The sequence below is a fragment of the Thunnus thynnus genome, chromosome 12, assembly GCF_963924715.1.
Source record: "Thunnus thynnus chromosome 12, fThuThy2.1, whole genome shotgun sequence".
Lineage (NCBI taxonomy): Eukaryota > Metazoa > Chordata > Actinopteri > Scombriformes > Scombridae > Thunnus > Thunnus thynnus.
The window spans coordinates 6922861-6947199 of record NC_089528.1 but is presented as its reverse complement, the minus strand read 5'-3'; the positions used below and the strand labels follow the sequence as shown (position 1 = coordinate 6947199).

The 24339-nt window shown below is 39.8% G+C and overlaps 1 protein-coding gene across 1 annotated transcript in view; it reads right to left on the bottom strand.

Moving 5' to 3' along the window:
• The window catches only part of rnf220a (ring finger protein 220a), a 258798-nt gene that overhangs the window by 177486 nt on the left and 56973 nt on the right, over positions 1-24339 (bottom strand). The window contains exon 2 of the mRNA XM_067605013.1: positions 12251-12491. The gene's annotated coding sequence lies outside the window, so the exon portion shown is untranslated. The remainder of the gene's footprint in view (positions 1-12250; positions 12492-24339) is intronic.

Here is a 24339-nt window from a genome sequence, read left to right as displayed (position 1 = left end):
CCACTTACTGTTCTGACCACCACTGTCACAAACTGTCAGGGTTAAATCATTAGAAAAATAATGTGGCGCAGATGATTTATAGTACAAAGTCCAAAAAACAAAGTGTAGTTTTGCTCTGAAAAATGTCAGATTTTGTGGGGGGGCAGCTTCTGAAAAAAGGCGGTATAATTTTGAGTATTTGACAATATAAAGTGTATTCAGGGACTGAGTGAGAGTGAGAGTAAGAGGGAGAGGAGAAGTCTGGTGTCCCTCGTCTTCCTCTCCACTACACCCCCCTGCTGGTCACATGCGGAACTGACCAGTAGTCCTCAGCTTAAGACCAACTTCTTTATTCTGTTGTAACTTACTTTTAGTCAGTTGCTGTAGATGATAAAGAAAGCAACTGAGTGGTGTTGTACTGTCACAAATGTTTTCATGGTTTGACTCAAACCGGGCACTGAAAGGGAAAATAAACAGGTGATAAAACTGTGACTTAAAGTGAGTTCTGGCAGACATTGATTAATACTGTAAAAACATCACTTTGTATTATCAGAAAATGTGAGGTAAAAACATAGCGTGCATGGAGGGAAAATGTCCACTCATAACTGGAATTAAATGTAATTGGACTGGCGACTTAGTGGGAAAAATATATTGACATTCTCCTAAAACTACAATACTGTAATACCGGGATAAAACTAGGCTCCTGCAATAAAAGAATACATGCTTTTATAGAGAAATATCACAGATGATATGACAGTTCCTGACATACAGAAATACTATCATACATAGAGAAACCACCAAGAAAGATTCAAGATTAGAAGCCATCAAAATACCCTTAACATACAAATGACATTATTCTTTACATTGGTTAAGGGAGAAAATAAAAAAATATATATTATGAGAGTTAAATCCATAAATGACACATACCCTCATATCATAACTCAAATCATAAAACTGATCTAGAGAACATTATACATTAAGTCAAACAAGTCTCACAAACAGGACTTTGAGCAGCCATTTTTTTTATTTCTTTAGGTCCAAAATAATAGTTCAAGTTATCATATTTAACACACTAGATGCAGGTAGATAAACTGTTTAACACCCTCAGGTTTTTCCGAGCTCTGTAGATCTTAACCAACACTAGTGCTAACAAGATAGATGCCCTCTGATTTCTCCCTAAACACTCCGTCTCCTGCTACAGTTCATCATACGCGACTAAAAGCACATTTCGATCTAACAGAGTGTTATGGTTTTCTAATGGAACTCACACTTTGATCTGGTTTCACGCTATAATATACTGATGTTTTAGGTAACAATAGCGTGGGAAAAGTGAAAGGGGTTGTGTGTGTGTGTGTGTGTGTGTGTGTGCTGGGTGGTCTCCATACACATGAGAGGCAGTAGCAGCAGTAGCACTGCCATTAGTGGTGTGTTGTCTTGCTAATAGGCTCAGTTTGGAGTCAATGGGCTGACTGAGGAAGAGGACCATCCATGTATTAGATCCCTCTCCATTCAAAGTCTAATGTCACCCTTTAGTCCAACCCCCCTGATGTTTTTAAATGCTGCCTCTGTGTGTATTGACTAGGAAGCACTTTGATAGCACCTGTTTCACTGCGGAGGCATCTGCATGGCTTCTTTCCCCCCACTCCTGAGCAAAGCTATTTCAGATGCACATGCCAGAGGAGGGAAGGATACTAAAAATGTGTTTAAAAGGTATGTAAGACATGAAAATCTTAAAAAGTAATTTCACCCAAATTATAAAAAGCATACTTTCTCACTTATCTCTAATGGCATGGTGCCATGCAAATAGTGTTGGGTTGATTGTGCAGGGTTTGAGAAACAGTTTACATCGATGACATTTCTGCCTTCACCCCAATAAAATCAAGGTCGATGGAATTTCATTTTTGGCCCTCACAGTGAAAAATTATATTTTACAATTACAACAGGCACAACTCTTTTCAGAATGTCTACAGATAATCTCTACACTTCACCTTTAACTATTTTCATTAGAAGTTACTACCAATGAATACTGGTGATTGCGTGTTTTCTGGGTTATTCAGAGTAACAGGAAGACTTTTGCTAAAGAGATGTCGCTGATGAACTCATGAAATGTAATCCTTTTATGAGGACAAGAAACAAAGTTCCATTCGCCTCCCTGAATCTGAGAGATGGACATTTTGAAACCTGGCCAAATAAAACCAAAACTATCTATATGGATGGATACCACTAGACTTGGGTGAGAAGACACATTTCTTTGAGTGAACCAGACCTTTAAGGAAAAGCTTTCATCCTCTGGTACTTGTATTACATGATAGGATCTCTTTATACAAATGCAAACTTGTACCAAAACCCTCCACACTTCAAATCACAAGAATTAAGAAAAGATTAATTAAATCACATATGTTGTAAGGCCAAAGTCAGACTGTCCATCAGGAGAAATCCCAGTGGGCCGGTCGCTATGTGGGCCGTTTGAGCAGCCTATTATACAAAAACAAGAGCAAGAGAGATGCGTTGCCAGCCCAGCAGCAGCAACCCCCCCCCCCATCCACTCAGCCAGCCAGTCTGTGTAGAAAAGTCCAAGGCCGTCTTTTTGTCCCAGTCCGACCCTGTGTAAGGCAAAGCTTCCAATCAACCAATTTCCTTCCAGAATGACAGAACAAGAGTTTTCTGATCTGAGAACTCTAAAACAAGAGGGCCGGACTGTGGCAAGTAGAGTGGAGAGGGTGTGACAAGCTCTGGATTTCCTCTTTGTTTACATTACTTGTTGGCTTGGTTGCTTGTTGGCTGTCTTTTGTCCCAGTCTGACCCTGTGTAAGGCAAAGCTTCCAATCAACCAACAAGCTGGTAATTTCCCTCCAGAATGACAGAACGAGTTTTCTGATCTGAGCGTTTGGTTAGGTGTAGGCACAAAAACAACTTAGTTTGGGTCAGTATTGGGTTAAAATAACTACTTTACTGAGGTTTGGAAACACTTGTGGCCATGGTTAAAAGAAACCAATGGGAAGAGAACGGCGGTCTCCAGTGTCAAAGGCCGACATTTTATTGACCCTTCCAACCACCCTGACCTCCTTCTTCTGCAGACTATGTGGCTCTACAATAACGTCACACTACTTCCTCCTTTGCTCCCACTAGACAAGAATCATAATTCCTACTGCTGCTAGAGAGTTTTGTCACTTGAACCTGAACATATAGTCGTTTTTGGGCATTGGCTGAAATTACAGATGCTGACGTTTTTCTTGGGAGGGTAGTCTCTAACCTTTATAGGTCCACAGAAGCTCAGACCAAGATGGATTGGATGGCTTAAAAATTCAGTAGCAAGTTAGAAGCTATTAGTTATTTGTTGCTGTTCAGACTATAGATAGTGTTTTAATTACGTCATCATTCTCAGTGTGTTTATCAAATACAAGAAATGTATGAAAGAAACAAGAAAGTATTTGCCTGAACCACCTTCTCTAATGACATGACATGAGTGTACAACATCGCGTGTTAGCAGACACAGGTTAACATAAGGGCTTGTTCTGTTTCCAGCAGATTTCTTTGCATCCATCTGAACTGAGTCATATCCTTGTGTTATGAAACCCCTGACATCTCCTCGGAAATGGCAGAGTGATAAAGAAAAGCCGAGCTGACAGCAGAGGGCCGGGCTGCCCTCTCACAGCCTGCTTTCACCTCTGCTTGGCCATGTTTATCCTTAAATCAAATTCCAATTTCTCAAACTCTAAAACAGGAAGGCTGGACTGAGGCGAGTAGAGTGGAGAAGGCGTGACAAGCTTTGGATTTCCTCTTTGTTTACGTCTCTTGTTGGCTCGCTTGCTTGTTGGTGTTCTCTTAAAACTGGTAAAACAGCAACAGAATGTGGAAAAAGGTGCTGCAGTCAAGACATTTTCAGTGTGCACAGATAAAGACGGAGTTTCCTTGCAGGGAACCCTTGCCCGTTTTATGAATTGAACCGGTAATCCTTTGGTATTTTAAGGAAGCTCATACTTGACCCTTCCTACTACTGAGTGACTTAAGCAATACCCTGTTAGGTGCTTTACACCACGTGGGACTTAATTCCTTAAACAAACCATGTTTGAGTGTGATTTACAGCTAATCTGGACAGGCGACGGTCATTTCTATCTTTCCCTTAATAATTTACGATTGGTGGAATTTATAGCAGCAGCTTCCCAGCCGTGCATGCCGCCAAATCCATATGTCTGTAATATAATGAGATTTTAGCGCAGCGAGATTATAAATTATGGTGTGATTTGTTCTCTTGCTGTTTTGTCAGGGCATAGCCTTTGAGTGTGTGTGTAGCTTGGGGACATGGCTGGCATTTGGCTGCCACGACACTCTAATTGCTGACGTACACACAGATAGATGGGACCTGATGGTTGGTGTCGCCACTGGAGGGAGGGAGGGAGGGGAAGGAGGGAGGAGAAAGAGGAGAAGTAAGGGACAAAAGAGGGAAAGAGGGGATGAAGAAGGAGAGGAATATCTGGCTGGAGGAGACGAGAAGGGAGAGAGGATGGGAAGGAGGAAGGGGACGTGGGGCACGGATGGATGGATAAATAGATGGAGAGACAAGTGAGGAGGAGAGATATTGTCTTGTGGCGGGAGACGCAGCTGCCAGCAGCTACACGGCCAAGCGGTTAACCACACTGAAGGAGCCACATTTAGAGAAAGGAAAGCAGAGAGACAGAGAGACTCAGCCACATTCATCTCGCTCTCAGATCCGTTGCTCCAGGGAGCTGTTGGAAAATGAAGAATTACATGGCCCTGATCAGATTACATTACAGAACAAGTGATTACATGCATTTGACTCTTGTACAAAAGAACAAAAAAAATGAGAGGAAGGGAGAGGAAACATACATGATCTGATTAATTACGTAATTATGTGGTATTTGTTCTGGCTATGATACATGGCCAACATTTGAGGGAAGGCAGATGGGTAATTTCATCAATGTTTCACTGCTTGCCATCTAAACCTGCTATAATATAAATGTTGATTTTGTCCCAGTCATCACACACAGACTGAGCTACTGCAGACTTCTAAACAATCTCTTTCATTATATTTGGTTTACATGAAGAAAGGAGAACTGAGAGAGAAATGGTCCTTAGTTTTTGATCCTTTTAATTGTGGCGGAAAAGAAAAAAATGTTTAAAAAAATCATAATTGGTAACTCACAGCTGTCCGTGAATACCTGTGACTGGGTAGTCACCTATTGGTAGCATTTTTACGCACAGTTATGATGAGATAAATCAAGACCTAACGAGAAAAATGAGCATCAGTAACTAGTTCAAATCCCTTAAACCAGGGGTCCTCAACCTTTTTTTGCAACATTTTTTATGATGACAATGTTCTTGCCAGTCAGGGGTATCCAGTCCTATTGCTAGACACGAGCACTGATTCTCCCAAATCAGGGACTCAGTTCAAGGAAAACTTTTTTTTTCTTTTTTAATGTCCAATGCCATTGTTTTCAAAACTCGCTTTCCACAATATCCATGCATAACAGCTGGTCATGGTTGAGTCAAGATCGTGGCAATGGCAAATTTATGGTTATTGATTTGAGTTGGGATTAACATAAAAGCCAAACTTTAATTGCAGGTCTGTAATGGAACACCTGTCTCTTGTATGAAAGTCTGAGGTGCAACATACCCATCCACCACCTCAGTCTGCAGAATCTTACTTTCAGCATATGGAGCACGCTACTTCCTGCATTAGCACTGAATGTTGCTTTGGATGGACAAGGTACCAAATTGAACAATGTGGATGTAATTCCTGAAGATACTGGACACACACACACATTCTATCTACCCAAAGTCCTTAAAAGAAGTTTTCAAGCCCTCTAGATGTGTATCTTAAACTTAATATTTTACTAAGCTAGCATGCTACAACAGTTATACAGACAGCATATGAATAACTGAGTGGGCAATGGTGGACTGATCACTATGTTTAAACCAAACTTAGTTCAAAATTATGAATGATTATATTTTAATGAACACAAATAGTGGCCTTTTTCTGTGCTTTCGATCCCATCTCATGGTCTTCCTTAAGGAAGAATCCAGATATTGTGAGTGTGACAGGATTTGGTAAGGACAGATGCAGTACAGACAGACCACGCCATTCATTTTTTGCCAAATCATACAATGCCATTGTGGTTTGATAACCTCCTCTGGCCCTGTACCAGTCCATGGACCACTGCCTAAAACACAGTTTTTATGTTTTTTGTCTCATGCAACCTCTTGTGGTTGTATGATCAATGACTGTTCAAGCTAATAAGCAAAAGCTGAAGTAGTGTGACTTTGTTATACAGTGTTGCGGCAAAACCTTTGATAGAGGTTTCTGTGGATTGTTGGGAAGTGACTTACTTTGACATAGGAGATCGCTACTAGCATCCTGTCTCTTACCAGCAATCAATGTTTTTTGTTGTTGTTTTTTTTTTCTTTTTTAAAAATCATGACCACAGTCCATCTCTAACCTTAACCAAGTTGTTTTAGTTGCTTAATCACACCTTAAACATATAAATGGCAAATCAGCAAAAGTTCCATCGCTCTTGTAATGGTTATATGTCATTTTTTTGATGGCACTGACAAAAAACATTTTGTAATTTAAGTATAAGGACTTGTTGGCTGAATCAAATAATTCAGGGATTTTGCTATGTTTTTATCTGCTTGATTTTATTACACAGTTAGAGATTCCTGGCGTTTAGGGGATTGCTTCTACAAGTCATAGTATATGGAGGGAAGTCTTTGTTTTACATTACATATAACACATCTATATGTATGGATCACAACAAAAAGAAGAATATCAGAAAATCTGACAACAATGGTGCTGCAACCATATGGGTTAAAATTCCTTGTTGGCTTCGAGACCTGGAACAATCAGAGTGTATTTCCTCCCTCGTCACTCCGGTCGCTCCGTCATCTTCAAACATCCACAGGGAGTGACTTGTTATTTGCTCTGAGCTGTCTGCATGGTTTGGCTTTTTGATTAGAGAGCGACAGGAAGAAAGAGAGAGGGAGACAGAGGGAGCGAGCAGAGATAGTGAAGAGAGAGACAGCCTTGAGGCACATGTCAAGCAATGTCACAGATAATCACACATTGTCTTAAAATAGCTTTGAAAATGACAGTGTTGGGGGTGGGCTGGGGAGGGTGATGTTGGGGTTTAGGGGGGCGTGAGAGATGCATCAGAGCACATGTACCGTAATTAAAGACCAGATAAAGTTAATTTCTGACAACTCCCTGAGGGAACATTTATCAAGGGCAACATATAAAAAATGTCTTATCTGTAAAAGTAAAGGAGCTGAGGGGTTACGAGAGTACCTAACATACATCTGCTTTGTGCTCAGAAACAGAGATAATATAAGGGGAGGGAACTACAGTGACAGAAAGAGAAAGAGTAATTTCTTTATTCAGTCAGGTGAATATGGTGAAGTGGCCTCCTTCTATCATCATCTACCATCCTATTTCATAGTCCAACTAACCTCCATATTACTGCTTCCACTCCAACTGTCCTCGCTGCTGCCGTCTGAGGAACTGCAGGATTATCCATAGGTTTTACTATTGGAATATATCCTTTTTCTAGAATTAAATAATTTTCTGGTTGTTTTATCCTTTGAATTGTATTATATCGATGCACTACACAAGGTTTGGATTTCAAGGAAATCAGATTTTGATTCAGGAAGAAAATCCGCTCAGTTTCATCTGTTTTGATTGCTTTGTCTCAGCGATTGATCAATGATTGACAAAAAAAAATGTGCAGTGTCTGTGACATTACCTATTGTTTTATGAAGGCTTGTTATGAAGCCTGAGATGGACTCTTTTTATGGCAGACATTTTGACTTGACAAAGCAGGAAAAGCACAGGTGTAAATAATAATAATAATAATAATGATAATGATGGCTCCAATCCATTAATTGGCCCAGTAAACCATGTCAGTGAGTGAGCATGCACAATCTCAGAGCACTGGAACTGCTTCACCTAAATAGAATGCAGCCATCATTAATGATATTTATTCCACCTGTGCCTTTCCTGCTTTGACAAGTCAAAATATCTGCTGTGAAAAGAGTCTATTTGAGCTCACGCCCACAGCTATATTTCTCACAGCCAGAAAATCCAAATTTAGTGTTTGTATAGCTGAAAACACTGGATGTGATAGCATTTCAATCAAGCCAGTATACTTCTCTTAAAGCATCGATATATACCTTATAATTTAATGTGTTTATTTTTTGTTAATTATAAAATGACATTAATTAGAAAAAGACCCTAACATCAAGACTTACAGTCATAGACAACATCTGGTGATCACAGACACAGAAACTGCATGTTTAAATATTTCAGCTGTGGTATGATACTTCATCCTAGCTGCAAAGATTTTAACAGTACATGTTGAGAACAACGGCGTTCATAAAAAGAACAAACATTCGTATTTTAGTGTTTTTTCAGATACTATGCATACAGCAGGAGATATTACAATGGTCCTTGATGACAGTATACATTTATGTAACACATTGAGCTTAGAGCATCAGTCTTTGCATCCTTTGCTGAAATGAGTAAACTAGTTTGCGCTTACAGTACTAATGCTACTGTTTATAGCATTAGTGATTGAGGGGAGGGTAGAAAACAACAATTCTAAAATTCAGTTTTTTAGCAAAGTTATGTAACAGATAAATTGTTAAAAAAAAAAATTAAATTGCTTTTACAGTGACAAAGTACAATTTCAAGTGTGACGAGGTAACTTTTGCAGCCTCCATGACCACAAATGACAGTTATAAGATAACGTCACACTGAGTTCCCATTTATTTCCCAATATTCTCAAAGTCAATTGCTTTAAAGACATACTCATCAGACAGGCTGAGTGGTCTGAGAGTGAGTGGAACAGGACCACAAGCAGAAAACAACAAATATGGCTCCTGGAGAAGTACGCTGTGTTAGCTTGTTGTTTTACCCCGTGAATTCTTTATCTACGACATGCTTAAATATAGTATAACACTAGCACAAGTACAAAAATGAGCCTCTTGGGCATCCTGGTCCATGGTTACCATATACTGTGATTGCAACATCTCTGTTTCAATTGCGGCTGGAGATCTTTCTTGCATGTTCTCTTGTCTCTTTCCTTTTATTTCCAGTCACCTTTCAACTATCTGCTGTCAAATAATGGCAAAATATCAGTTTTGGGGTTTTTTTTTAAAGAAAAAAGACCTGGAATTGGTAAAATGATGCAGTAATGTCAGCTAATGTGGCATTAATGTAACATAAAGGACCAAGTAAGGACATTGCTGCAAAACCTTTAAGTGTATAGAATTGAGCAATGGTTCACTTCATGGTTTATGAATTCACATTTTCATTTGTAAGACAAAGACTATGTTATTTCGGCTTCCAAAAGTTAAATAGTTGCACTTTAAATATGTATATTGTACATTGAAATACATTGTCTTTGCAAAATGCTGACCATATTTGACAGCTAAAACATTTTCCACACGTGCCTCACAGTCAGCTGCCAATTAAGGTGGAAAACATCTAACTACAAATATAATGGAATAAACAAACAGCCCAGACTTTTACCTCTCAAGACCAGTTTTATTTTTTTTGTTGGAATGATTTGCCCATCTACTCTATAGCCGACAGAAGCTGGTAGTTAAGCTAAAAATAATGTTTATTCCTGCAGACGTTTAATGGTCCGTCAAATGGGATAACAAGGACGGCTGATTTGTGGGCCTTTCTCTGCAATTACCCTGCCTTCCCTCTTCCTCCCTGTTTAAATTAAACAAGTCATTGATTTTATGCTGAATATTATTGTGCCATATTCCTCAAGAGTGCTTTTGATAGAGATATGGAGTGATTGGACACACGCAAAGAAAGATAGATATATAAAGACAGAAGCAAAGCCAGGCGGAGAAAAGAGGATGGGGAGGTGGGTCTGTGATTTTTGTGTCTTTTTAAAGATTTTAATAAAAGCATTAGTGCTTTACATTAGCACTTCTTTTAGTCTCTGACACCTACAGACCTTGAACTGCTATGAAGTCACAATCACAAGGATACAAAAACAAAAAGATCACATGTAATCTGTGATCTTTCCGCTTTCTTCTTGTGGTGTTCAAGGGATTGATGTTAAGCAGGATTTAATATTATTCAATTGCATTTTTTTTTCCTCACAAAAATTCAGTCTGCACATGCGAACATGTCCTTGTGTGTCCAGTCTGTGAAGTCATACGTTTTGAGCTGCATGCAAACATCTATACAGACGTCCACATGGACCCTGACAGACATGGCAGATTACGAAATTTACATTACAAGGACCCCTGCTGCTACTCAGACATTTGAAGTATAATTAAGTAATTTGAGCTGTAATTTCAGCAATCTGGTTAGAATTTATCTTATGACTGTATGGCTAAGGCTGTGAAGTGACTGCAAACTAAAAAGAATCTTAATATCAATTCTAAAAGATACTGATAGCTAGTTTAGAGTTAGAGTTTTAAGGACTGCCTATCATAGAGTCAGAGGGTTTTGATCGGTGTAACTGTCTAAAATGTTGCCAAATTACACTGCAGCATAATTAATTGTTGAGCGTAGCTTTACAGCTTCAAGCTGAACCAAGTGAATTGCCACTCTGAGCTGCTAGGTCAGCCATGCTGCTCTGAAGTGTAGCAGACAATGGAAATTATTGTGCTACCAACTCCTCTAATGCTTGGCAGTGCGATTGTTTAGTGAGAATGAAAAGCTGGGTTTTTCTTTTTCCATCCCTTTCTTCAAAAATGTACTTATTAGCACCAAGAAGTAACGCTTTTGAATTCCAATCCCCCAAAATCGTGTAGGGTGGCTTCTGTAAATTGTACACAGCACATTACCAACCTTCTTGGTCTACAATACTTTAGAATAATAAATTTAACAACTCATCTGCATGTTTTTGCTACAGTCCATTCTTTCATCCCAGATGAATGACTTCTTATTGCATGTGCAAAACCTGCGGGAGTGGAACGATGACAAAGATAGAAAGGCCAAAGGATGAGATAGGCAAGTTCTTTCACTCAAAATGAAGACACTTTATTCTGTAGCTGCTACACTTTGTGATTTAAGCTAAATTACACAACTCTTGCCTATTGCAGCTGTAAGATTTTTACAGATTCATAAGGGTCCACAGATCCCCTGCATGCTGTAGATGCATGCAAACAACCACACCAACAGCTTCACTCCGTAATTCCAGTAAATTCTGATTTCTCTTCTACTGTGTTAGTCATGCTTCTCCAGGCAGTTATGTTTCATTGTTGTAGTTGAAGGAAAAATGAGATCACCTTTGACAGGTTCATCATGGAGGCCTTCTGGAGGCATTTTGCCTGACTTGGCGGCCTGACAGTCAGTGACTCTATTAGCCATGTGTTTTCATCCAAAACACAGAACTGCGTTACCCAGGTTTGAAAGTACATGCACACAAGCAGACACCACAGTCACTAAGGAGTGAAGATTACACAGAGAAGTCAAGTGACAAATTCAAGTGGCCAGAAGAAATATCAATTCATTTAGGACCAGTGAGCAGCAATCCAGCTGTCAGAGAGAGAGGGAGAGAGAGATCAAGAGGGCTTACCCCTGATATGACAGATGCATTAGAGATGAGAGCAAGACAGTTAATTTTGTGTGTCTGAGTGTGTGCATGTGTGTGTTCATTCTTCACCGTGTCTTTGTCGAAGAAAAGTCAACCAGTCAAGTGGGTAGACCAATCCATTTTGTTTTAAAATAACAAAGAAAGATAAATGAGATCATTTTGAGCTCAATAGGGACTGTATTTCTTCAAGTTTTAACTTAAAATACACAGAGTAAGTATTAACACTGTTAAAACACAGCCACCGGTGATGTCTCTTACCATTTTGTTTTTTGTTGTTTAGTGTATTTTTCCTCACTTTAATGGGAAACTGGATAAATGTGATGTCAAGATATCCAGTGGAGTCACAAAGGATTTTAAAACTATTCAAATGGAAGCATCAACAGCAATGAACTAGGGCTTCTTTGTGCTCCAAGAAAACTTAACACTAGCATTGCCTCTTCATTTATTTACAGTGGGGGTCCTTACACAGTAGGCTCCGGCAAATAAATGGAGGGGCTGTCCAGCAAAAAACATGAACCTGGCTCATATTTAACTTTAATGCAATGTACTGCAATACAACCCAGCTAAATGCAATGAAACACAATGCTTCCCCAACTCAACACAAAGGCAGATTCATTCTTAGTCTGAGTGCTTTTGGTGGGAGCCAATTGAGGAGGTACGACACCTGATCAGAATGCTTCACAGACACTTACCTGTGTAGGTATTCTAGGGTCATCCAACTCTGACGAGACCACGGGGCTGATCCAGAACATGTTGTTGGGACAGCACATCCCATTTGGCCTGGAACACCCATGGGATCCTCCAGGATGAGCTGGAAGACTTGGCTGGAGAGACGGACATCTGGGCTGCCTTTCTTAGCCTGCTGCCACTGCAACCCAAGCAGCATGGATGGATGGATGGATGGATGGATGGATGGACGGACGGATGGACATGCTAAAACCAAAGTGAGTTGAACATTAGTTGGCTGATGATTGCTGTTTTTAATTAGCAATGACATTGGATACCATTGAGTCACACTGTTGCAGAATAAGCTTTAAATATTCCTATTACCCCATTGACGTACATTTTATGTAAGTAAATCCATGTTGTATTGATCTTCACCTATATTTATAGCATTCATCTTGAATAGTAATCAAGCCATAGTCTAATCCATGTTTTATAGTTAACATATTGTCATTATGGTAAACGTGTGTCCATAATGGCCTGATGATTGAAATAATAGTAAAATCAGAGCAACATTATCTATAATGGGAAAGGTGCTGCTTATGGATAAATCAATATTCATGTGTATATTAGGCCGATATTTTGTGAAAGCCAATTACCGCCGTAGTGAAACGTTGTCATAGTGTGTTAAACAAAATGACTTGGAAGTGTGGAACATTTTGATTATGCCTTTTCAAGGTGATCTCAGGACATTTTTATGTGTCACTTCTTCCCTCCTCCTTCCCTGTTTCTCTCGTTTCTTTGATGAAAGAAAAGAAGTGTACAGATGTTGAAGTGTGCTGACATGTCCTTGTGGAGGGATTTCAACCATGATGCTAATAACAATAATTAGCTCCTAAGTGTTTGTGGAGGGGGAGGTAGAGACATGAATATTCTCCCATTGTGCTCGTCTGAATGTGTGTGTGCGTGTGTGCGTGTGTGTGTGTGTGTGTTGGAACAAATGGCTTCCCCACGTCTTTTTAAAAGGACAAATTAGCCATAATTGCTTGTTTCAGGGGTCTGGGGATGAAGGCAGCTTTTTGCTACTTCATTATGCCTGTTTTAACTCTCCAAGATCACACACACATACACACACACACACACATACATACACAGATAGACCATTGAATCTATTAACAGCATAATATTGTGACTATTTATGAGCAACACAGCAATTAAACTGAATCAGAGTACATTAACTTAATAATGAAAATTGCTGAGCTAACAAGGACCAATGGCACCAAATGCAAGTGTTTATGAGTAAAACTCCTATTAAAATAATTTAGAAGAGGTTAAAATGTTGAGCTACCACAAGAAAATAATCATATTGCGTTTACAGTAATTGAAATACATTGGGATTAATACATTTCACTTGCAGTGAATACATAGGAACTAAATCCATACACCACTTAAAGCAATCAAGGGGAGGACATTTTCTGATGTGCAAAGACAGACTCTCCCATCAGCTTTGATTAGTGTTACATTCCGTCTTTCCCGGCCATTAGATATTTGAGAAATTATTATTAATAACAAAATAATTTCCAAAGATTAACCCCATTCTGGCTTTATTCCTGATCTCCTGGCCTTTAGGAAATTGATCCGGGGAAAGATTGATGGCTTTCCTGCTGTTTTAAAACGTTTGTCCTTGCTGGTCTGTTTTTTTCTATTCATCTTCTATTGTACCAGAGTTACATATCCAGACGTCTGTTTAATGATGCAGTTGTATCTCTGAATGTGACATTGAAACAAATTCAAAGTTCATTTGAGATTTTTTTAAAAAGATTTTTGCATTCAATTCACCAGTTTGATGCTGCATGTTAAACTCATTTTGATCTGCTGTTGATTATTAGTATAAAGGAAGGTTTAGGTAAGAGATAATAATGATAATAATGCAAACTGTGGAAACATATTTTAATTTCTGTTTTTTGCTGCTCCCTTTTCTTGCGTTGGCATTATATAGCTTTCATAGAGCTTCATGTCACATCATGACAGCACTGGTTTCACCCAGTAACATCTGGAGTCAAATGTATTGTTCTTGAATGTCATCCGAATACCACCAAAACCTCAATCTCAAAACAAACTACCCACTCCAGCTCCTCTACAGCTGTTATATCCTGACTTTGACCTTTGACCTCCCTGTGGATGAAGGGCAAGATAAAATATTGAGTAAACCCTGAAACCCTACAGATCTGGATCACGTATTGATGTAAAAACAGATGTTTGAGGATTTGCTCAGCAAACCTATCAAGATAACCATTTTTTTTTAGATTTTAATTATTGCATTTTGCCTTTACTTTATTAGTATTTGCCATCATAGGCCACAAGGATGCCTCATTAAGATAACTCTTGAAACAAGCCCCAAGTTCAGCCCATGTCTCTTTTTGATTGACAGATTAAACAAATCACAATTTTACAGGGGCAGGACACAAAATAATGAACATCTGCACAGTCCACTATAATTAAAAATAATGCCTTGCAATAAAAAAATACCCCAACACTACAACCCCACAACACAACAATACAAACTCAGACATTTCAGACACACATTTCTCCATTCTCTATTTCTCTGTTTAGCGTCTTCAGGTTAGACAAACCCATTGTTGCTAACTTTGGAGCTAACCCCCTTCAATTTTCCAGCAGTTGGGGAAACAACAGACGTGACTTTTCTTGGTCTTGACACACTGTAGTCTGTACTGTACATTTACTACCAGACTGACAACTTACTGTTAACCTTTTCCTCTGCTCCGCTTGCATCCACCGTCACTTTTCTGCTGCTCACTCTGTCACTCAACTACTCACTCACCTGATACGCACACATATTACATACTGCCGTATTCCTTAAAACGGAGCTACGCCTCCAAGAGTTTCCCAGGCAACAACACAGAGGTTAACTCACATTTCAGAACAGTGCTGCACAGAGGCTCCCAAAGGCTATTGATTTCTGAATGAATTAAAATTTGGCATTATTTTTGGCATTAAATTTTTTTTTTTTTTTGGCCTGGCAGGGGTTCTCGTTGGCATGGCAGCCCACCAGGCCTGTACAATTATAGATCCTCTATTGCTTATCTTTACATTTGCCCTCAAAAGCCCTTTTCTTTCATTTGAAACATAGAGGTATCAATTCAAATTTCTGCACTGTGAAGTGACTATTTAGGCCTCTGTCTCTCTTTGCAAACAAGGTTTTTCACCACCACTCTTGGAATTTGGGGCTATTCAACATCTTGTGAATACCTCAAGAAAAAAGAACAAACTGTGGAGCATTGAATAAAAAACTGAAAATACATTTTTTACATTTTACATTTTGTCATTTGGCAGATGCTTTTATCAAAAGCAAATTACAAGCTAGGCCAGACAATCCAGCATTACAGTGACTCAAAAGAGCGGTGGGACAAATTCTCAGGTAGCCGATCAGGTACAAGTGCAATGAGAAAGAGTGCTGGACAGAAGGTTTTTTTCTTCATTATAGTAAGAAATGACTGGAATTAAACAAGTCATTAAATAAGAGACAAGATCACTCTGCACTCCTTTGTCATCACAGTTTACTCCAAGGATGTATTAAGATGCATTAATAGAACTGGTTAAGGCATAGTAGAGTCAGCCTTAAACCAGCGAGAGGTGTGAAGTAAATTCTCTCATCTGCTGAGGTCCAAGAGGACCTATACGGATGCCAATGACCAAAATTCATACGTGTGGACAAGTCCACCTTGGCAGACACCCAATGTAGTAACCAGAACTGTATTTGCTGTCCACCCTGCTTTACACATCTTTGTCATTTTGGAGTATATTTAGCTCTTTAATACCATTTTTTCCAACACATCCTCATAAAAACACACAATTATACACCTATAGACACTATAGGTCTAAAATTCAGGCCGGCAAAAATGACCTATAGTTACGTTTACACCATCTAGCAGCTGTAGTAATGCCCTCCAGCTTTCCAAAACTGTTACAAATCACTGTTCAAAAATAATTATGTTTTATGGTGTGACAACGCTGTGGTTAAAGTCTGGTTAGATAAAGGCAAAAAATGACTTGGTTAGGTTTAGGGAAAGATCATGGTTTGGGTTGAAACTAGTGCTTTGTTAGGGTTAGGGAAAAACTGGGTTAACATTGGGTGACAATGACTCTTTCCTTAAGGTTAGGAGACCTTCATCATCATGGTTACAATAGTAATGTTGTGGTTAATGTTAGGGGATGATCATTTTTACATGTGGCTGAATAGGAAACTCATGGTTATAAACAGGAAACAACGGCAATCTCCTTTGCCAAAGTCCAGTGTTTTGTTGACTCATCCATCCACCCCCACCTCTTGTTTTATGCAGACTTTGTCACTATATAATAACATCATCTGATTTACTCCTTTGCATTAATTTAGTGTTCATGGGGGTTTTAGTGTAGTGTTGCTTAAGTGTTGCTTCCAAACTTTAGGATCCACATTGACCCTTTAGGTAGCTGTTCAAGGGCAAGGTAAGTTAAGTTTATTTGTATGGCACATTTAAACAACAAGGCAATTCAAAGTGCTTTACATAAAACAATAAAAGCATTAATGGGCTGAGGATGGGCTGAGTTTTGCCCAGAAGCCATCTGTGGTAACCAAACTGTTCACCGGACACCTCCAGTGGCACGCAAAAGTATTTTTTACATTTTAAACCATCAAGATGTAATATTGGTAAAACTTACTCTCAGCCCAAAAAGGGTTTTTTTTGTGTGTTTTTTTTCATGGCATCTTATCTCACTTCTTCCCCCTGAGGTCTTCTTTCTCCCTGTAGCCTATAATTCTGGCTTTGCAGGTCACTGATAAGAGTCCCTGGTTACAAAGCCAGCAAAAGGTGATTTTTGGATGTGCTGCCACCATAATAGTGTGTTGAGCTAAAGCAAGACAAGAACATCGGACATCAGCCGGGTGTAATTTGCCCTCATTATCTGCAGGAGAAGAAACCTTATGTTACCTCTGTATGTTAGCTGATTTCTGAAGGTGAAATGGCATGTCATTATAAAGTGCAGGGCTGACAGAAAAGGAGATGCGTAGTGTTAAGGAATCATATCACACTGGCAGGAAGTAATGAGTAATATAATGCAGCTGTGATTCCTTTTGCACATGGAAATGATACAAATGTTAGACTGGGAGTGAAAACAGGACATCATCTATGAAAATATGATTGGTAGTGCAGGATACTACAGTAGGATACACGAGACATGTGGCCTCTGACACCCTCTATCAATCCTGCAATTAAAATTGAAATTATAAATTAACAAAAACTTGCAATATTTATCATTTATGATTGATGTTAAGTTCATAAAACTTGACAACTCGTTCACATGTTTTGTGAGATTAGCATAAACGAGGAACCTGTAGCTCTATGGCCCTCTGGGATACGTACAGTAGTTCCAATCAGTGCGTCACATACAGTGTATACCACATGCTCTGTGGGGTATATACGTCCTCAAAAACCTCATCTTCAAGATCCTAAGGGGTCAGCTAGACCCCCTCAAGCTCAGCCCAAATGCCCCTGGGATATGGAGTTCCTGAGAGGTTCCTACCTTGTAGCCAAAGAATTCTGAATGTTGACTGAGAGGATATCAGTTAGTCACCTCAATGACTGCAGGGTCACTATGGAGGATTTCCATTTCCTTTAAGAGCCTGAATGAGCTCTACACAAACATGAGTGGATGGATGGATGGAGAGAGAGGGAGAGAGAGAGAGAGAGAGAGAGAGAGAGAGAGAGAGAGAGAGAGAGAGAGAGAGAGAGAGCATCCTTATTTATTGTTCATGCATTTTTAAACAGCAGAGCAGTGGGGTCAAATGAGTAAAAGGGACTTAACCTGAGGGCAGGAAGAAAGGAGGAAGGGTTGCAGGAGAGATGGACATATTGGACGTGTCAGTGCGGATGGAATAGACAAGAGATGATGCAAAAACTGTTGCTGTTTGTGAGAAAACAGTGACCACATTTAGATATTTAGAGATGTATAGCAATACCCTTTTAGCTCAAAAAGTGTGGGCTCCCAGTGTCAGCGGTTTTATCCTCCATTCTTCTGTTAAATCTTTATCATTACTCTATCACCTTACCTTATTTTATATTTCTTTTTCTCTAATCATGACAGTTTGAATCTTAATAACTACAAATTTACTGCATTACACATCCTAGTGTGAAATCTGTGTATTTAAGGGTTAGCAGGGTCAAACTCAGCCCTGCAGGTGACTTGACCTCTGACCCTTGACCTTCACATGCAAACACACACACGCACAGAAACGCACACCTACACACATAGCCCGCAGCTTATGACTCTGACTGATGTCGTTGAGATTAGCTGCGTCTCCACGGGGAGTAGAAGACAGCGGTGAGTGTAGTATGTCTATATGAGTGTGTGTGTGTGTGACAGAGGGAGACAGAGAGAGTGTGATGGGGGAGAGAGAAGGTCTGCATTGATTTGACAAACAGATGCTAAAGACAAGAAGACTACGGTGACCTTTGGCCTCTTCTGCGTGTGTGTGTGTGTGTGTGTGTGTGTGTGTGTGTGTGTACGGGCATGAGAATGACTGAGTGATGTGTGTGACTACTTCTGTGTGTTTTGAGACTTTATGACACCATGTGCATGTGGTGTATTGGACGAAGTTGATAAGTTAGACATTTATACCAAAAACAGCTGCATAATTTCTATCAGCTGTGAAAATGTGCAAATTTCTGTTTTATTATTTATGGTCCTTTTCTCCTCACAAAACAGCATGTGAAAGTCACACATGAATTATATTTGTGCATTTGTGCAAGACAATGACACCAGAGAGTAGCATTCACATCTTGAGTTAAGGTTAAGATCATGTTTCATTGTGTCTCACTTTTGACTTTTTCTGTATCAAACCAAGAATATGATCTTTCCGTGATGTAAATATAACATGCAGTTGATAGAAGCAGATCTTGAATTGGAAGAGTGGATATTAAACATTTTACTGATACTTTTGTTTTGTGACCAGATGCGTGAGAAAAGTTTCCTGCAGTCAGAGCCCTCAGAGCTCTGGAACTCCCCGCCTGAGGATGTGAGACTTGCAGAATCAGTAACATCCGTTCCAATCTTAAAACCAATCTTTTCGTTTCTTTTTCTTTTTTTATTGAAGTATTTTGTCTCTATGTTAGCTCAAAGTTTTATTTTTCCAATTCCATTATGTTTTATATGACTGTTTTAGTGTTTCTATCTGATTTTTATTGTTGTTTATTTCAGTTTAATGCTTAATTTGATTTAGATGTTGTGCCAAATTGCTTTATTTGGATTAAAGATTTTTTTTTTGATTACATAAATAAAGATTATTATTATTGTTAACATAATTATTCTTCACTATGTTGATTAAAAACTTTGGGCGGCATTACTTTACAGTGTTATATCAAACTTTATTTTCTAGGAGACATTGGCTTGACATGTGATATTACTTTGAAATCAATGTTTTCACATTTGCTTTCAGTGTGAAATATCTGAAAATCACATGTGCACTATATCATGTGCAGAATATTACTTTAAGGATGATAAAAACTTTAAATTATAAAAACAACAGTATCACCTCATATAGAATCACTCAAACCCTTCACACCGGTATATAAAGACAAAAGCCCGTGTGGCCAACTCCGCCCCTCACCCTCATCCCCGTTGCCATGGCACTGAAGTGTGATTAGAACTCTGGCTAACCAACATGGCTGACGATATTGACTTCCTGTCTGGTTCATGCAAACAGGATGTGACAGATTTAATTTGTTTGTCAGCCCACCTTAATTTAAATAGAAGGCTGGAAGTGGGAGAGAGAGGCTCGGGGATGTGAGGAGTGAGGGAATGAGAGCCGCATTCGCTTTCTGATTGGCTTACTCGCGGTTAAAACGAGTGTATGTGTGTGTGTGTGTGCTTCTGTATGTCTGGGTCTCAGTCACAGGTGTTTCCCTTCAAAATTCTTAGAGGGTGGCTTCCACAAAATCCCCTTGCATCACCATAAATACACAGAATCAACACGTGTAGCCACAGGTTTGCATCCTTCATCTGTACTTTACAACAAACCCCCAGTCTCCTGATTTTGTCCTCGTACAAATCAAAGGTAAGAAAATGGTGATGGACAGACAGAGACATGGGAGAGAAGAACGCGTGTGAGAGAGTGTGTTAGCGGTGTGTAGAAGATGGAATAGTGGATGGAAAGAAGAGAAAGCACAGTAGATTAAGCAGAAGTGACATGATGGTGTGAGGGAGAGAAAGACACAGACTGACATACAGAAGAAAGAGAGAAAGAGGAGGAGGAGGAGGAAGAAGAAGAAGGTGAAGGTGAAGCCACATTACAGACAGCTTCGAGATGGAGCATGAGACCAGATGGACAGTCTGGACTTGTGTGTGTCTGAGAGACGATTCTGACGGCGGAGGAGAGAGCGAGAGTGTGACAGTGAATACAGAGGGCTGCATTATTGTTTAAATCATTGATCGTTTCCCTTTCTCTCTCTCTCTCTCTCTCACTCTATCTATCTTGCACTATCTTCTCTGCGCTCTTCCTCTTTTCAATCTTTTCTTTTCTTTCTTCTCCGCCCGAGACATCTCTTGTGACAGTCACGCAGGCATCCTGTCTTCTTTGTCTTTGTTCTCAACCTTCCCTTCTTGCTTTCTGACGCACACGGACCGACTCTCGACCCCTCTTCTCCTTCTCTTTCCTCGTTTTCTTCCTGTAATAATGACTGTTGTTGTTACTATCTGAAGGTTGTGAAGCTATACGGTATTTTCTCATGATTTATTTCTGTTTATACCCATTAGAGATGCCACTGGGACAGGGCTTTGTTGTCTGTTGTAGTTTGGTTTAAATACTCTGTTTCTCCGTTTCTAGGCCATTTACAAGGCCTGCCATCATTTCTGTGTTCTTGAGACTATCACTTTGCAGGATTTGCAGGATTTACAGCAGATTTTATACCTTTATTAGATAGATACGACACAAAAAGAGGAAGAGAGATGCAACAAAGGTCCTCAGCCAAATTTGAACCAATGACATTGCGGCTTATTGTCAGTTTCTTAACCCTCTTAGGGACTTCAGACTTTTATTGTCATTTCTTTTTATGTGAATCATTGTTCACTTAATTACTGGCATCTTTTTCCACTATTGACATGTTTTTACATAATACTGATGTACAATAGTTGTCATCTGTGATCATCTTATGTTTGTGGTAGATTACCTGTTCACCCTCAGGTTATCTGTGTTATAATATCAGCTGTATGATATTGATTTTAGTCATGTTGTGTCAGCTTTAATTTAGCTCTAATGCCAAAATCGTTAACCATATTTCTCTGGTCTAATACATGCCTTTATATTGCCCTGTAAAGATTCTGCAGGGTGTTAATAGATTGAGGAAATGCAGACTGATGACAGTGGATGTTGGTATATGGTGGTTTTGGTAACATGCATTAACTAATATTGTATGATGGTTTAGAAAGACAGTAGAATCCATCCATGTCTTTTGTCTTGATAGTTTAAAAGTCACAATATTTTCTGAATCTTTTTTATTATCATTCAGTTATAAAAAGAAAAAACTGCCGGGCTGCTCAAATTCCTCTTGAAATTCTTCTCATGCAAACCTCAAGCACATCTGTTGCCGGTTGTAGAACATTATTTTGGTATCTGGATGGAAAGTCACCTTCCACCATGCCGACACACTGCCACAAGGCTGCGGTCCTGGTTTGTTACCACGGAGACGAGCACGCAGAGCAGCGGTTGCCGTGTGGCAGCGATGCTTGTCTTGGCAGGGAATAGGCCAGCGTTGAGGTCGAGTGACAGCCAGACGCGCACACACACACACACACTCTCTCTCTCCTCCAGGCTCAGCATGCAGCGTGGGGGGGGGGGGGGGGGGTTGGGTCTCTATGTCTGTGAGTGAGAGTGTGAGTGCATGTGTGTGTGTGTGTGTGTGTGTGGGAGACAGTGTTAAGCAGGCGAGGGTGACAGTGACGTGACACTGGTGAAATAATTATGAGCCCAAAACAGGGCTGACAGGGAGCAGCCCGTGCCCTTCAACTATCTGTCAACTGTCATTAACATAGAGTCCTGATACACAGCCTGAGGAGGAGAGAGAGGCAGAGAGGAAAGGGACAGGAAGAGAGAAGGAGAGGAGACTACAGGGGGGGGGGGACGCTGCCAAAATGATCCATCTTCAAAACTCTAGAACTGAATCTTAAAAAAACAGTGTTTCAAGAAATTGTTAAGTGGAATCATCTGCGTGGTCAGATTTTCTGAAATGTTCACAGCGAGAGAAAATAACAGAGGCAGACTGTAGAGAATTAGAGACAGAGAGAGAGAGAGATTTAGGAGGAGGGAGGCAAAGAGAGGTGAGATGAAGAGCTAACATGACAGAAAATAAAATATCTTGTAGGGGAGAGATAGAACGTTAACAAAGGAAGTCGCTGATGATGAGGGATGTCTCTTCTGACTTAAAAGGAGAAGAGATCTAACTGTTGTTATACACTCAGACGCTATCATATAGAGAGATATTTACAGATTGCAAATATATTTAACGGCTGGGTGAAGGAATAGGAAGATTCCCATAAGGTTGTGCTGTGACCCACATTAGTACTGTGTGAAAAAACGCAGCCAAGTCATTCATTTTAATGGAAGCTGCCAATACAGAAAGACTTGTCTGATAAAAACGTTGAATCCTGGCTCAACTTTCTAGAGTTGTGAAATCCTTCCTCATGGTATTATCAATTGCTATGTAGAGTTTTTGCATCTGAAAAGCCTCCTAACTCATATCTATCACTCACGCTGCTTTTCTGGAATCTCAACCGACAAACAATGCAGCCCCTTGTGAATTTTTACACAGCGTGGTTCGCTGGAAGTCGTCTGTGACTCTTTTTATTGATGGTGATGGGGATTGGGGCTGTTGGACATTGACATCAGTGTCAGGAGCTTGAAGAGGTGCGCTGCAGGTGTAACTTAAGTTTAGCGACCGTACAGAAAGTATTCAAAATGTTTTATTTCCAATAACGTTTCAGTCGAATAGGATTTATTTTTTTCAGATTTTCCAATCGTGTGTAAATTTCCTGTTTTACAGAATAAAATCTACAAGAAAAAAAAAATCTCACATCGCTGTCAAACGCTTCTCCCCATGAGCTCTCTGTCTCCTCCTGTAAATGTGTGTGAAGTGTTCCTAGGGCAGGCTGTGGATTGATATGTGGATTAGCCAAAGGCCCGGGTGAAATATGTCAGGGAACACCCTGTTACCAAGAGTCAGGGTGTAAAACGCCTCAGTGTACATAACTCTTCTTAACGGGGAGTAAATCCCTCCTCAAAACAAGAAGACACACAGTACATTTCGCAACAGTATATTTGGAAATAAATCTCACATGATGCGCCATGAAACACTCGAAGAGAAGACGAGAGAGGCAGCGTTAAAGAGAGGAAAAAGGAGAGAGAGACGAGAGGGGGGGATTTATGGACAGACGGAATATCCCAGTGCCTAAGACGAGCCAAATGGCCAACAACAGACTGACGGACTGAAAACACAAATAAAGAGCCATTTTTATGATGTGAATGGATGGGTTCCCTGGAAGACACTTGGCTGGATTTAATTTGGTCGTGGCTTTGGTCCGAGCCACTACATATTTCTGTTTTATGAAGAGACTCAACGGCTAAGACAGCGGCTAACAGAGTGGTGCGAACCCCTTCACCTCATTTGGATGGGTAGAGAAAACGGACGTAAAGAGAGGAAAAAGCAGGTGAAAGGCAAACACAAAGAGAAAGAGGAGAGCGGTGACAATTTATGTGATACATAAAAACATAGCAGGGTCAGAAATATACAGTATGAACATATTTGTCACTTTCACAAACACTACAGCTGGCACTAGATGGCGATAGGACGGTCACACACCTGTATTGATCTTCTAGATTCTTCTTCTGATGTTTTATTTCACCTCAGATCTACTAACCAATCACTGCTCTCTGTTGCTCAAACTCAATTAAAACGCAAGGATGATCGAGCATTTTCATTTGTTGCCCGGAATATGAAACAGTTTACTCATCAGTGTCAGGGTTTCTCCTTCAATTGGAATTTCTAGCATCTTTTTACGATCGCTGTGTTAG